General features: G+C 38.6%; 1 long non-coding RNA gene across 1 annotated transcript in view; it reads right to left on the reverse strand.

Moving 5' to 3' along the window:
* The window catches only part of LOC132652370 (uncharacterized), a 46,412-nt gene that overhangs the window by 3,695 nt on the left and 25,181 nt on the right, over positions 1 to 17,536 (reverse strand). Inside the window, exon 2 of the long non-coding RNA XR_009589877.1 lies at positions 14,962 to 15,044. This is a non-coding gene — a long non-coding RNA (uncharacterized LOC132652370). The remainder of the gene's footprint in view (positions 1 to 14,961; positions 15,045 to 17,536) is intronic.

Here is a 17,536-nt window from a genome sequence, read left to right on the forward strand (position 1 = left end):
TCCAGAATACAAGTTGGATTCCATTCCATCATGATTAACTGTTTCCAAGTTACAAACAAAGCAGCCAACAATGAAATTTTCTATACCAAGTATCTTAAACTTGGCAGCACATTTTCCAAATTACTTTATCTGTGTAACAGCCTTGTGATGCAAATAAAGTTGGATTTAGCCTATTTTAGTGGAAAGACTGAGTGACTTATCTAGGATAACACATTATGTTTGAAGCAGAAATAGAGCTAGAATTCACATTTCCATTCAGTCAATCAGAAAATTTCATCAACCTACTATATGAAGGGAACCACAGAAGAAAGAAAAATCAATGAGACATAAATTCCACCATCAATGAAATGGCAGTCCTATTACAACATGGGAAATTTAAGAGCTTATTAGACACTACAGCAAAGGAACACACATATCACATTAACATGAAATAGCAAAGATAAATGTCAAATTGAGGCTAGAGGAGGAAAACAGCACATTTGAATTGGGTCTCAAAGACTGAGATGGGATGGATTCTCACAAGCTAAGTAGAGCCAGATAGACAAAAGACATGTGAAGAGTACATGTAGTGTGTAATGCTGATTTTTTTAATGTAAAAATGTTGACATGTGTCCAATATAAATCAAGTCAAAGAAGTAAACTAAATGAAAAATAAGATGTGAATGTGACTGGCGCTATTTCCACATTAGGGTCCTTCCCAAAGACTGCCTCCTCTCTCTATCATTTTTACCTGGGAACACACCTATCTCCCACATGAGCATTCCAAATATATCCCCACCTTTCCTTTGGGTCCAAACAAATGTGCATCTGGCTAGTGGGGCATAGGGACAATTGATACATACTTCCAGAATATGTTTTTAGAGGTACTTCATGTACTACCCCTTTCAGCTGTAGGTCCTCTTGGACTATGTGCATTAAAAGAGAAGTGCACAAATGGCAAGGCAAAGCAACATGCTGCAAAGACCTGGCTGCATTGTATTCTGAAAAACAAACAAAACAAAACGAAGCTATCTATCTTACTGTCCCTTGGATTCCCTCTGCAGATGCTAACTAACCTGAGAAGTGAACTTGAGCGTGACTAAGCCATTTGTTCTAGTAGACCACAATAGCATAAGAAGCCAACACATTAGCTTATAGTAGTAAGATATAGTTTGAAGAGCAATCAGAAGTCATTTGTTTGGTCTTAATTTGCAAAAACTGTTTGACGGTAATAATTAATTACAAATGGCTTCATGAACTCAGCAACACACCTTTATAATGTGTTTTGAAATTTATTTATTTATTTGAAATTTATTTCAAATTCTAATTTATATTAACCATATATACTATTAAGGACAGAATCAGTTTTATTCTGTAACAGAGGAATTAAACAGTAAGTGATAAAGTTAACTATAAGTGAGATTGATAAGCTCAAATGAAACTGAATTTAACCTCATTAATCAGATAAATTACATATATATACATACATATATACATAGACATATATCTCCCATACCACATTGATAACTAAAATTCTACTCATAAGAAGACTCAATTGATTATCACTATTGAAAAACCTAACAAATGATTTTGCCTCAATATTCATTAGGTGAAAAGTTTCCATTTACCTGTTTATCTTCATATCATATTCCATTTATCTTCATATCATATGACAAACACATAATATTTTAATATAATTATATCTAAATATGTCATTGTTCATTTTATTTGTATAGCAATAAGAAGGAGATATGAGTAAAAATAAAATAATAGCATAATATTTAAAAGCATGATTACATAAAAATCACAAATAGGACAAATTGAGAAAATGTGAGTGGTGTAGAACCCTTTTGAGTCCATCATTCTGCAGGCCACTGGTCCTTATCCTCCTATGCCATCGTGAAGCTTATCTTCATATGTCCTTGAAAAAAATAACGTGGCTAAGGATGGTCATAAACAATGTTCTCTCCATTCCATAGACTTACTGAGCCTGGCTGGGTCCACCTGACTCTCTCAGTCAGACCATGAAGGAGACATAGGACCATCATGTCCTGGACCTCTCTGGGGCAAGATCTTGAAGACAAAGAAGAGCCCACAGAACTAGAACCAAGAGTTTTAGTTATACACATAAAGTTACAATGCTACATCTCTTTGATAATATCTCCTGCCAGCTAGTTCACAAGCATGCACTACCGGCGGCCAGTAAGATGATCTACAAGATGGTGAGGCTGGTGACTAGAAACCCATCAGTGGAAGCCAAATGTGAGAAAGATAAAACTGTACAACCAGGGCTTAAAACAAGACACTTAATCTTTTCTTCCTTGATCAGTTTGTCCCTGTACCTACCACTGAGCTTTTGTATCGTGTCCTCCTATTCGGAAATGGTCTTTCTCTTCAAGGTGGAGAGAAGAGCCAAACATTTACCAGCTTTGTTTGTGGAGACAGAACATGTACTTTTTACAAGGCCAAGTTTACTTGTCTGTAGACACAAGACCCTAAGGCTATATGATCTGTCAAGACCAGAAACAAAACAGTAATTCCAAGTGAAAATACACTCACAGCCCAACTTATCCTAAAGCAGAAGGGCTTCGGATTATCTGACTAAAGGGGAGTTTGTGCTCAAATTAAGTTTTCAGGCTATTTTCAAGTTGGAAAAGTACTGACCTCTGTAAATGGCCTTCTATAGAAATCAGCCCTGATCCCCTTTCTTAAGCAAAGAAAGAACTCCCCCTGTTATCCAGAACAAGCCTCCCTTATATTGCCTAAGATGAAAAAACAAAAATGCTTCTTTTAAAAAAATAAAAAAGCTAGACACTACACATTCATTGGGTAGGTAGATGTGGAGGAAAGGGAAGAGCAGCTTTTAAATTTTAGGGAACTATCTGTTTCTGGTTGTTCAGAAATGCCTCTGAGATTTTGTTTTCAAAATTTCTCATCTCTTTCAAACAATATTTAAAAAAGTATTGTACAAGTAGCTTATATCATACAAAGCAAATTATAAAATGCTAAGAATGGAATGTCACACCTGTTTCTTGTAATATGATATAAAACATTTATCTAAAGACAATAAATGAATATTAATGTCAATAATCAAGTCAATATCTCCAGCACTATAATTGGACTTTACATGGGAGCCAAGAGTGGTAGTATACACCTGCTCACATGCCTGCAAACCCCAACATCTGGGACAGAGATGGAGAAGGAACCAGAGTGCAAGGTGATACTTGTGCATGAACAAGTTTGAAGCCAGTGTGGACTCATCAATAACAAAACAAAAACAAACAAAACAAAAGCAAAAGCCAAAAACCAACATAAAAAGTGAACAGTAATAACTGCACGTGTTAACTCCTAAGAGAACTTCTGTGTTCTTGACTCTCTTTTTCCTTCTTAGAAGGAGAAGGTTGGGGATTCCAAAGGGAGCTTCAATGCCAACTTCAGAAGAAAACAACTTCAGATTTGAGCCATTGCCTTGATGACTCATTCGTGACAATCTGTTTCAGTGACTCTTAGTGGATATTCTTATTCCAATTCTAGTAACTAGCGAGTCATCTTCAATGAGCACACATTAACAAGCAAATTAAACAAAATTCACTACACAAATGGCTATCTTTCATGTAGGAATGCTAAAGGACAACTCATGAGTCCTAGATAACCTCCTCCCAGAGAGACTGCATATATTAAAAAGGAGAAAGTCCTGTTTTCACACCTTCTTTGAGAAAAGTAAACGAGTGACAGGAGAGTCATTGGTAAGTGCTCCTAGTACAGATTATAAAAACAGAACATTACATGATGACTCTCTGAATAAGGAATTGTACTAAAGAAGGCAGTGGTGCCACTTCTAAGATTAGACGCCTGTACTCACGTGGCCTCCTTTTCTTTTCCTATCCACATCTGTAAAAACTAAAGAAAGAATTGAAAAGCAAGAACTGAGCCTGTCATACTTCCACTTACATGTGGTTCAAATAAGCACCTCCCATTTTCATTCATTTTTTTCCCCACAAGTATACTCACACAATCATCTAAAACCATAATCTTTCCATTCTATATCCATTTTGTTAGCAGCCATGCTTTGACTATACTTAGCCCATTCCCTGGAAACAATTCTAAGAGAACAGTAAAAAGTGGTAGTCTCACAGCCCCAGATATCTCACTACAGGAAGCTCATTTTACACATCTGTGGTGTTATTTTTCTAAAACAAACAGTAAGAAGTTGCGTCTGAAGCACGTCCTCTAATTCCATAGCCCAGATCTTCACTGCCTTCACATCCACCGAGCAGGGCATTTAACACATGCCTAAGGCTTAACACCCAACAAATCTACATGAGCTAGGAACTGCCCTTCCCCCACCCATCTGCCACAGTTACAGTTAAAGCCGCTAACTTACAAAGCTATCCGAACATGCTCATCTCAAGCCAGACCTCAAAAATTGCGATAAAGATCTTTACTGTATATAATGTAATACATATAAAACACATCTTGCATCAAAATAGTTACTAAAGATGGTATGTGTATATACATATGTGTGTAAAAGAATCATATATTTGTGTGTGTTTATAATAGAATCATATATGTGTGTTTCGGTATGTATGTGTGTAATAGAATCATGTGTGAGTTGAATAGAACCAAATCACTGACAATATCTGAATGTATACTATGGTGTATGAGCACACACACATGTGCCTTTGTATGTGTGGGCACATGTGTGTATAGTGTACTCGCAAAGTGTCTGCAGGGGTTAGCCATAGGTTGATTGCAAATGTCTCCCTCAATGGCTCTCCACTTTATTTACTAAGGCAGGGTCTTGATGAACCTAGAGCTCACTTATCCATCTAGCCTACTTGGCCATCCAACCCGTGGGATCCCTTGTTCATCTCCTAAGCTTTGCGACTGCACGAAGGCTGCCGGCCCTGTCTGGCTTATGCATTTCTGGAGATGTCTTTCTAGTCTTCACTCTTGCATGCCCAGCACTCTATCCACTGAACCACCTCTGTAGTCTAGAATTCTTTTTTTTTTAATCAAATACGTTTCAGAGTCAGGCTTCAAGCGTCTAAAGAGTTAAAGATATGGGTCTGTGGAATCAAACCCTAGAACCTCAAAACCCATATCTATCACTTGCTACTGAATAAACTTTCTCAACTTACTTCATCTGCTTCCATTTCTTTATTGCCAAAATGGAAAGTAGCAGTACATCTAGCCAAACCAAATCTTCCTTTAAACGTCTACTAATAACTCATGTAAAATATCCTTCACATTAGGCATAACAGGCAAAACCAGTAAATGTTAATATGCAATTTGTTATTAAAATCCTCCCATAAATTTTCTTGCAATAAATACGTAAAACAGAGCTATCTAATTCCTATGCCAAAAAAGAAGAATAGATACAAAAAGGGAGTCCCTTCTATCTATGAGTTAACAATTGCAGTAGTTAGACAGAACTTTACTGGCAAATTGGAATACCATGCCATTATGGAGACTTTGAAAATTAAAAAAAAAAAAAATCCCAAACATAAAAACTTAAGAGACAGCATGCAGTGTGTTTCAGACTTGCTTTACAAAGAAGAGGTTTCTTTACAAAGCAAACTCACACTGCTAACTCTCAAAGAATTAGACATAATTTTGTTCATCTGTTTTACCACAAAAAAAACGTTATAGGCTCAAGAACACAGAAGCAACGTACAATGTGAACAGAACCGACTGTCTTAAAATGGCCTCCAAGTTCTCAGACACTTAAAGTAGACACGGATTAGACCCTTGATTGAATCACCTTGTGTGATGATCTCTACCTCAGTGAATTTCATTTTCCTGATGCCCATGATGCCCCTCCTCTGCTGTCTAGTTTCTCTGATGCCTTTCATAACTAATGTCAAACCACCATACCCACATACAACTACACCCTGACAAGCAGCCCGGGGTGGGGGTGACTACTGGCCTCTTGAAGAGCTCTAAAAGCAAATGTGAAACTTTAGATCTCATCACATGTAGCACAGAAATACATACACACACGTGTGTGGATAAGAAAAGGATGAGGTGGGAGCTACAGCTGGGATAAAAAATGAATAAGTTGCAACAAATAAAAAATTATACTAAAATATATATGTATATATACACGTGTGTGCTAATCTGAATTTACAACAGAGCTGTAGACAACAATTATCAATTTGATTTTGCTTTAGTATGTAAGAGAAAGTATATGATAGTCTTTTTTTATCTAGAAGACCAAGACTTATTAGGAATCATTTACTCTAGCTTTTTGAAATCGTTGCTCCACAAAAATCTTTCCCTTTTTATTGCCTGTAAAAACAAATCAACGTTAAAAAGAAGCCCCTATGTCAGCACACCAAGTGTTTTGCATTTGAATTGTGCCATCAAGTTCAAAACACTGAAGCAAAACTGAAACTCCTTTTGGCATGTGACAGTTAAGAATGCAGAGCAATGAAATGAGAGATGAAGACAAAACACCCCTTACAAAAGAATTAAATAAGATCTCCCAGGTAAATGTCATCTCCTCCACACAGACTTTTACCAGCACAGGATACCTGGAAAGACTCATGCACGGAGTAATTTTACATCCATTTCTGGTTCTATTTCTGCACTGAAATATTTATAGGGTATTCAGTGTTTCTGGGGTAAATTATACCTAGATCTTGGTAAGGCTGAAATCATTTAAATTACCTTTTTTTTGTTCAATTACTTGGAAGAATGGAGAAAGAAAGCTTGACAGAGTAAAACGATGTATTAAGCCACGGCCATTTCTTACCTGTAATTGCACAGCTTAGTGGGTATTGATGCCTTTGGGGTTGTAGGCCGTCAGCGCGGCTATTTTTATATAAGGCTTCAAATAAAATCCAAATCAATTCATATTATTTAAATATGCATATTATACTTGAACATGAACTTTTTAAAGCTGAGTACTCCATCGGTGAGTGTGTTAGGAATACCACAGGAAAACACACTAACAGTGCCTCCGAGGGAGACATGTGTGTGCCTGAGCATGCTTTCTGGATTCCTTCTGAGCACGCTGGATACTGATGTCCTAGAAAACTGTTTTAATGTATCTCAGAGATTTCGGAAATGTTCCAAATTCTGAATCACTGTTACTGATTGAATGCCGCTTCCTCCCACATGTGCATAGGATGAACCAGTAGACCTCAGTGTGACTCGCCTCTCTGAGAAGACTAAGGGCAATGACGGCGGCGCTCTGATCTGATGGGGTCAGGTGGTCTCTCTGGAAGAAGAAGCTGGAGAGTCTGTGTGGCAATCGTGAAGAAAGGCCAGGTGAAGACCAGCGAGTAAGGGGAGAAATACAAGACAGAGCCGTCTCCAGAGAAGGCATCACCAGACCTCACCTTGGATGTGACTCTAACCCTGGAACAGGAAACGTTACCCTGGAAACCTAATGCGGCAGTATGTGGTATGCCCTCTGACAAGTCCAGTAGAACATGTGAGTGTGCAGGTCCAACACATATCTCACATACTCACCACACACCACAGATATACACACACATGCACACAGTATACATACATGCACACATAGCACATGCATATAAACATAAACACTGAACATATAGCCAAACGTATGAACATAAGCTTACATGCATGCACACGTGTACCACATATGCACATTCAGACACATCACAGACATAAACATGCATGAGCACATGCTATAAACATACACATATGTGCCATATATATATATATATACACATATTCACACACATCATACAGATGTTCATGGATGCACACATGTCATACACACATACACATGCACACACTAAATTTTATGAATACCTTGTGGCCTTTATCCTCCTTCTTTTATTTTATTTACTTTTTATTTATTTATTTTTGAGGAAGGTTCCCACTATGTAGTCCAGGCTAGTCCTGCCCTCTAACACTGTCTTCTAAATCTAAAGAGAGACTGGGAAAATTTCCATAATGAAAAGTAAACAATCAAATGTGGCAGCAAGATCAGATGTCTGTCCTGAAGGCTTCACTGATGCCTAAGTCCAGCTTGGCTAGAGCCGAACTTACTGCAAAACATTCCACGTAACCGTGTGCTAACCTGGGAACTGCTTTACCAATAATATGTAACATGTCTCTCTCTCAGGAATCTCTCCGCGAGCTAGTGAGATGGCTCATTGAAAAAAGAGCCCTTGCTACAAATCCTGACGAGCTTAGTTTGGACCCTGGGTCCTCCCTGGTGGGAAGAGAGAACCGACTCCCGTAGGTTGCCCTCTACTCCAAACACACATTGTGACTCGTGAGTTCACACACACACATACACACACACACACACACACACACACATACATATAGACACACACAAAATAAAAAAATAAGAAATAAATATAATAAAAATTTAAAGAATCATTTCAATTATCTTATCGTTAGGCAAATTTTAAAGTTCATTTTGATAGACTTCAAATAATTAGTGATATTCATATTTAAGCTGTGTACATAAGTCATATCATGTCATTTAATAGAAAATTAATTACATACAGAAAACATAAAATGTCAACAAAACTGTTAAATTGGTATACTTTTGGAAAACCCCACATATATAAACTTTCGGGATTCAAAATGCTATCTACTTGTCCAACATAAAACATGCACTCTTTTTTTGTGTATAAGCTTTATATTATCAGAATGCCATGAACTTATTCAAATAACCTATTATTGGAAACTGCTGTACCTAATTTCACGTTATTATCACACAATATAACTGAGTATTTTTTTTTATTCATAAACTTACAAACCATCACACTGGTCCTGGAATATTTTGCAGCAACAGCTAAGAAATGCTACTATGGATGACCATAGTTGTTGGGGGGTGAGGGGGTAGATTTGAAAAGGGGTTTTCTGGGATCTGGTATCCGGATAAGAAAATGGTACAATGACTTATACCAAAAATAAGTATTTGAATAATGGGAAAAGGACAAAGAGAGATGCAGGAAACAACCTGGCAAAAGGGGGTGGAAGAACAGCAAAGAATTACTCTCGTGCAAGTTTCTAGTTTGAGCAGTGAGTTAGTAAAATTACCCACCAACCACGAACTAGATTATTCTAAATGCTTGCTTATACACAAGTGCACACCCATAACCGTATGCAAATTGTCCTGTGTTTCTGTTTAATCATGCCATTGTCTCACATAGCCCTCTCTCAGTGGTTCGCTGTGCACCGCATTTCCACAATGAGAGAATTGGATGTTGACAAATGGTAGGCTCAAGGCGTGCGCGAACACCGTTATTCTAAAGATGCTCCAACACAAACAGACCGCACCACCGTTTCAGCAGGAAGGGACAACTGCTAACGTGGACACTGAAGATAAGCATTGATTTTGTAATAGAAATTATTTGTGCTTCTTATCTCTAGACAAAACACGTCAGCACCCAGGAAGAATCGCCTCCTATAGTGCTAATTAGCAACGTAAATCTCACCGAGAGCAATGTCAAAAGGCTTTATTGTTTGTCACTAAACGTGGTAATTGAATTTCTGACAGTTTATCCTTTAAAAATGCAAAATCTTTAATAAACCACAGTTTAAAGTGGAGATCCCAATTTCCACATATCATCACAAAGACTCACAGACAGAAAAACATAAAATGCATTAAAGTAGGTGGTAAAAACAAATTTATTCAGAGAATGATCAGTGGCGATAAAAGGTTCTCATACATGTTAGAATAATTACAAAATCGTGGTTTGTCAAATGAGTATTTCACGTTGCAAATTCTAAAATGTGTCTGCCTTCTGAGTAACACTAAGACAAATGGGGATGGTTTGGGAAATTGTGTAAGTGTTCCTACCGGGATGTGTAATTACAGGCTGCCGTTCTATAAAATTTTGATGAAATCTTCAACACATTTTTTTATATAGTAAAGGCATCTATGGTATTGTAAAAACATATATTATAAATGCTGTCCTGCCTCTAACCCTCAAGAGACTGAGTCGATAATTTGTTTGTGTGAGAGGATGTGTGTGAATGTGTGTGTTTGTTGGTATATGTGTTTAGGAGTGTGTGTATGTGTATATTTGTGTGTGAGTACACATTATTTGTGTGCATGTATGTATTTCCTTTATGACTCTATTTTCTTTATTAGAAATTATTTACCTGGTCTCTTAGATAATATAAAAAGTACATTACAACTCATGTCATATTAATTACTGATATAACAGTGATGCCCAGCACATGGTAAATTGTTGCTATTCTTTTTTTCTCTTGTTGGCTAAACAATACAAGCATACTGTATTGCAGCCTTGCAGCCTCTGGCTGTGTCAGACTAACAGAACATTTATTTATTTATTGAGCATGACCTTAAAAATTACATGAGACAGGGCAGCAAGAAACATCCTACAGTACTAAAAGTATGTCAATGTTTCTCCTAGAGAGGTGACTCTTGACTAAGCAAGTCAAATACGGAAAATCAGCAGTGAGATAGCCTGCAACCTTCCCAAACGCTCTTCCTGACTGCGGATGGGAGCCTGCCAGTCTCCTGTCCTGATGGCCTGGCAATGCGCAGCTGAGGGGCTCACAGAGATTCAAGTGCACACCCACAGCCCATCACCCCCTCTGTCCAATCAACACAACTATTTGATTATAAGACTCTAGCCATCTGAATGGCCTTCCAAACAATTGTGACTGATCAGTTGTGACAACCAATAGGGCCTGAAAGATCTAAAGTCTAAGTATCATCAGAATCAGTAAAACATAAACACAGATAGACCAGATGTTTTATAATACAAAAAAAAAAATGTACTGGAAAATCCCTTCATCTTAGTGTATGAAGCGGGAGAAAAGGTTACCAAATTTTCACTGAAAAGAAAATCTGGTCTACAGAAACTGTGATCACATTACCAACTTTCCAACAACAGTTTGGCAATGCACTGTGTTCAGATTTTTTTTTAACTCATACATGGACTATTTCATTCTGGCTTTTCAAGATAGAATCTAATCATAGTAGTCTATATATTTCATAAATAACATGGAGATGGCACACAAAATTTGTGCTCTGTGCATCATGCCCACATAAAAAATGTATAACTTACAGTGTCGTTTTCAAAGAGGAAAAGTCAGCATAAAATGTCACAAGTGTCAAAGTAATACTATTTATTCTGTTATATCTATTCTAATATCTGCATTAGCTGTGTCAAAATAATTGATGTCGAGATGTTTTTAATTACCAATTTACTAAATAGATGTATTTATTAATTTCAAATATGTGAGTGTTCTGACTGCATGTATGTCTCCACATCACATGCATGCAATTTCTATAGAAGCCAGAAGAAGACATTGGATCCCTTGGAACTGGAGTTATAAATGGTTGTGAGCTAGCATGTGGTGCTGGGATTTGAACCCTGGTCTTCTGGAAGATCAGCTGGTGTTCTTAATTGCTGAGCCATCTCTCCAGTCCTTAATTACAAATTACAACCACTTGTTTAAGTGGTTCTGACAACGTCTAAAAATAAGCCACAGAACCATGCTTCCTTTCTTCAATTAATCTTCCTCAGACTGTCATTATGTACAAATATTTAATGGGGCTAGTGCAGAACTGTTAGCCTCTTTTTTATTTCAAAACAATAGTTATTGAATAGGATATAAACTCCAGCATGCCGGTTTGCAAGGAGCTTCTAGTACTGACTGTAAGCCAAAGTCCTCACTGTGAGCCAGCAAATTAACATCTTGAAAAAGAAGACTATTTATTCAACAACGATTTATTGAGTATCTTCTGAGTGCCAGGAGAATTGGATACTCTCGCTGCCCTTAACAAGCTCATAACACCCAATGAAAATGCCAGCGCAAAACTGCAGTCCTGCTAGACCAATGGCAGAATTAGCCTGGCTCACAGAAAAAGTAAGACCCCACGGTTTACATGAATGTTCTTAATTAAGTGCTCAGGATGCTGAGAGACCCTACAAACACGCAGAAATGCTAGGGGCAGTGGTAGACTGGGCAAAGAAAGTTGACCTTACCAGTAACCCTTAGAACACACACGGACACATCAGAAACCCCAGGGTCACTTTTCTGTACTCGACCAAGCATATCTAACCTGTTTGCGTCCCGTGAAAAACACATCATTAATAAATAACAAGAATTAATCATCCAGGGTTGACCTTCTGATGATGGAATTTGTAAACTTTACCTAGGAAAAGCACGTACAGCTACACTTCGTTTATTCAGCTACTTTAAATATTTGGAAACATCTAAGAACTTCAAAAGTAGCAAAACAGTACATTAAGCAGGCAAAATAAATGTCAGCACCTGCTCCCTAAAACAGCACACATGACAAGTAAGAGAGTTCCAAACTCACTCGGCGTCTACGAAGGTTTGCTTTAGAGGTTACTCTAACAAGCAAACTAATACTAGAAATCAAGGGAAGATTGGACAGAAACACGTGAGCAGTAAGGAGCAGATCACAGCTGATGGAAACGCAGAAAGGGAAAGAAACAGAGAAAAGAAATGGAAACATGAAAGAAAAGCCTGTCTGGAGCCATTCAAAGCAGGGCTGGCTTTACAGATCATCAACAATGGCAGTCTCTCTCATGGCCCTTCCCTTCTCTAGTCTACCTGTGAACTGCCTGCCAGAGTCCTCTTAATAATAGCACCAGTCTATTAGCACTTGTAATGCTATAATTTCCCACATAAAGGGACAACATTAATAATGCACCCAGAGGATATGAATTCAGGGACACCAAAAGTTGCGCGTTCCATTTCAGTGTTCTTAATTACTCTTTAAAGACATTTTGCTTTAGAGTTTTGACTGGTTTTGCTAACTGCATAAATGTAACGTAATCTCAAGCGCAGCTGCAAAAAGGAACATTTTGAAAACATGACATGTTAGCATTGTGATCATAATGGCAATTAAAATACTGTTGAGAACCACACTGCTGAAACCATAGCGAGCAAGCTCAAAACAACAGCGGCGCTTAGGCAGCGGCACTCAAGCCTCTGGGTAAGGCTCTCTGTGTGTGCGTAGTTTACACGTATGTGCACAGCTCATGAAAAGAAGCATGTATGAGTGCTCGTGCATGTGGAGTCCAGAGCTCAATTCTGGGTTTCTTCTATCATCCTCCACTTTACATTTTGAAAGAGAGTCTCTCTGAACCTATAGTTCATGGAATGAGCTAGCTGTCTAGCCGGTGACTTTTGGAGACCCTCCTGTTTCACTTTCCCTAGCATGGGGATTATAGGCACATACCACCATGCCCAGGTTGTTATGCGTTTGTTGAAAGTACATACCCACTGAGCTAACCTGCCAGTCCTGAGATAGGTGTCATAATAGATGAGTTTCAAACATCTGCTTCTAGGGGTGCAATTCATAAGTGTGTTAGCAGATTTCCCTGGGACAAGGCTCATGCATTTGACATGTTTAGATGGTGAACACCTCTTTTCCTTTGGCTGTGGTATGAACATTTTCCATGTTTCCTCAATAGCAAAAATACTTTTTGGATTATCAGCAGGTTGGCAAAGAGAAAACTGTCAGTTTTCCCCATCGTATTCCCTACTTTCTCATGCTGATACCCAGCAAAAACCCGGATTTCCTACTGTGCGGCTTTTGGGCACTGTGAGCAAATGGCCTCCCACTGTTGCCACCACTGTGGAAACAGACTGATAACCCAGTGTAGTTATACTATCTCACTCTCTTTCTTCGTGGAGGCCAGGAAAAAGTCCCCCCACATAGAGATGAGAACCTGAACACAAGTATCCTATACCCCATGGACCTGTAATGTCTATGGATCTAACTTGAAAATGAGGCCATTCAAACAGCTGCAGACTAAACATTACATATGCTTCGGAGCTGACAGGAATCGTAGGTAAAATCCGTGTGGAAAAAAGGCTGGACTCGGGGGTATGCCTTCCTCTCTGCCTGTCTATCTCAGCATCAAAGCCCTAAAAGCTATCTCCTAGGTTTAATTTTCATCAGCTTATAACCACTCTGACTACAGGATTGCTAGAGCCACAGCTTTCAGACAACAGGCTCATGCAAAAGCCTATCTGATGTAACATGGCTAATGGCAAACATATAAATCAATATGATTTCTATGCCATGTAACGAATATCCTTTTATCTTTTTCACGGGCGTTATCTGTGTGGTCCTAGGCAGCTGGCCAAAGCCAAAGCTGTACAATTAATACATAGACATAAAGGACCATCATGAGTCAACAAAATGTGGTATATTCATACAATGGAAAATTATTTGGCAACAAATAGGAATGAAGTCCTTATATATTTTATAACAACAATCATTATTGAAATCATAACAGTGAGGAGGAGAGCCAACAGGCTGTATTTACTTACATAAGTTCCATTTACAGAAAGTGCTGGAATAGCAAATCCATAGAGACAATAAGGATTAGTGGCTAAAGTGGTAGGGGTGGCAAGTGGAAATTGATAAGTACAGGACATCATCTTAGAATGATGGGAGTGTTCTAGAGTAGTGAGGGTGGCTGCAGACACAAGCCACCAGAGGGCAAATTTTATTACATGTGAATCCTATCTTAATAAAGCCACTATTAAAAAATAAATAGAAAGGCTCACTCTCTGATAACAGTCACCCAGAGTAGAGGCCTGCAATATAAGAGGGCTAAATTTTCAGCCACGTTTTATTGGCCCTTTGAATTTTATCAGAGCCTGCTCATCTTTATATCCTGGGATCTATTAAGCCTATAAGAGCATTTCTCTTCTATTGCTTAATTTCAGAAACACTATCTCCTCTTGAGGGAAAGAGGAGTAACTCCAGTGTGGGGCTAAACCACAATGGCTTTCTTTGTTTCCAACGACCACTCTGTATCAACCGACCAAAGGTGATGGACCGTGTTAACAGGCAGCTCTAGGGAAATTTTAGGTCACCCAAGTGTTTTGCCATCACAAGAGAATTTGTGGGTAGTTAGTTCACCATCAACTACAGTGTTAACTCTAGGGTGCTTGTTGCTTCACTAGTGGTGGTTATTAATCAGCGGAACAGAAAATGACTTAAAGATGGATACTGACCTTGTCTCTTTTAAGCCTTCTTTCTGAATGACCTCCAGAATCTGCTTTGCTGTCATTGGGGAGTTGGGGTGTTTTTCTAGTGCCTAAGAAAACAAAAATGAGTATGAGACCCACAGATTATTGCGTGGGGGCATGCAGAATGAGAGCTTGCACTAATCACATGGTCTCTTCCTTAAGTTCAAAAGAGAAAAAGAATTTCAGGCCAAAATAAGTCCACCCTGCATAGCTCAGGAGACCAAAGGGAGAATAACATCCCCCCTACACACACACACACACACACACACACACACACACACACACACACCTGAACTATTAAATCAAAAACTTCCATAAGATTGGGAGACAAATTATTTTAAAAGCTGTCACAAACTCATACATGCCATAAAGGATATGTAAAACCTAAAAAGAAAAAAAAAAAGTCAATCAAAGCATGTGATGCTCTATATTTGAACAAAACTGGTAATGTTTCCTAATATCTACTGTGCTATTGTTAAAGACACATTTTTCAGGCCGGCGAAGTACTTGCTCCATTCCTAGAGCCATGGAAACATACAGACCCCACACAATAACAATGAACAAAACGCTAGTCAGAAACAACAATGTGTGATTTAGTTTGACAAGCCTTGGTGGGATGTTTAAAAGAAAAGGAAAAAAAACCCTAATGTTGGGAGAAGCAAAGGTTCCAGAGCACCCCACTGTCAGGCACCACCTCAGCTCAGTTTTTTTCCAGTTAATATCAAGTGAGCCTCCCTCCTGCCCCTAAGCCCCCTGTGGCCTTATGAGCTCAGTGCCATTTTCTTTCCCTCTTCTTCTCCATACTCTGTCTTTTGGGAGCCAGAGAACACATGAGAGCCGTGATTACGTCACAGACATCAATGTGATAAGCAAGTTCTTCTATTTATTCAGGGCTTTGAAGGGGAGGTCGTGATGCTGCAGAGTGAATGCTGCTCATCTCTCAGTAACCACAGGGACCATATTTGGAAATGTAACTTTACAATGACCTTCTTCCCAAGGGTAGATGACAACCATTTCAAGATCTGATAGTGGCACCTCATGCACAAGCCATGGCCCCACACAGCTTAATGATACTAAAGTGCTCGTTTCTCGTTATTTAATAGAAGGATCATGGTTACTAAGAAACAATAGGGCCACAGTAACAGCCTTCCTAATCTTTTCAAAATAAGTCAGTGATTTCTTCTACTAGCAATGACCAAATTTCCATTACCCCACTAGCAAAGACTAATGCACATCAGGACCCATTAGTGAGTTTGGTAAACAGGTGGTCTCTCTTCACACACAGGCCACACCTCAGTCTGCTGTTTGCAGCCAGCTTCTGATCATCGCCTTGATAACAACTGATAAGCCATTTAAAGGATAAAGAAATAATAGCAATACTTAGCAAAGGCGACCCGCATATCAACAGGAAAGGAAAATAGTCCCTATGGAGGATGGCACTTAGAGAGCCAAACTGAAAATGGGGAAGGGCGAGGAAGCTTAGGGGAAGCCATACAGGGGAAAGAGTGAAATGTAGAAATATTGGAGGAAAAGGCAATAAGGAAACCACAGGACATAGCTGAAAGAGAAGACTTGATCATACAGAAAACTGAGACAAAGGAAACAGACACAAAAATAAAAATGGTAATTTTAAGCAGAATAGTGTGTAACGATGAATTACTGGAAAAGCATACTTGAGGTCTCAGGGACTCTACAGAGGGTGGGGTCATCCCACCACGTGAGAGGTGATGTTGGGAACACTAAGGAGCTCTCACAGCAGATATAGGTAGAACAACATTAGTCAGGCATGTCTGAAGGAAACCTCCTACCCCCAACATCACATCCTTTTTTTAATAAGCTGTCTACTCCAATTTTTGCTGTCCATATTGTTCTAAGTGTGGAGTTGTCTGATGGTGAGAATAAATGACTACAAGGTGCTCAGCCACAAACAGGACATTTATATCACAACCACTCCCTGAAGCCAAGGAACCAACTCTGAAGAATGAACAGAATAATTGTAAAAGCCAGAGGTTGGGCAGGACCCGGGCAAACCAGTGTCTTCTGGATGTGACAGGAACGCAGAGCAGCTATTGCTGCCTGCCAAGAGAAGAATAAGATAAATCCAATCAGCATTTTGATATGCAGTGAATTTTGATTTTTATACCCAGATGAACTTCCAAACTAACCTCCTCTTCCTTTTATTATTACTATAAGAATAAATATTATTTTATAGACATGTTACTCCATTTTTATCTGCTTCATACATCACACATGGTACAGTATATTTTCAACACGGAAATCCTGTACAACACACACACAACACCGGGAGCCCCTGGTTCCTTGCTAAGTGTCTAATTGCTTACCTCTTTAAGAGAAACAGATTCAAAACTGATTAAATCCTGAAATAATAAGGCCCAGTATTTCATTTGCTATATAAGTCCTTTAATAACTTTCTATTGTCTTATTTTCTTCAGCTGCACCTATGAGTAACTTCTATAATACTTTCACATTTTATTGCTAATACTACAAGAGCCATTTAACTGTGTTAATTATTATTTATATGAACTGGTAATTGAACTCC

Source organism: Meriones unguiculatus, chromosome 2 (assembly GCF_030254825.1).
Source record: "Meriones unguiculatus strain TT.TT164.6M chromosome 2, Bangor_MerUng_6.1, whole genome shotgun sequence".
In the NCBI taxonomy this organism is placed as follows: Eukaryota; Metazoa; Chordata; class Mammalia; order Rodentia; family Muridae; genus Meriones; species Meriones unguiculatus.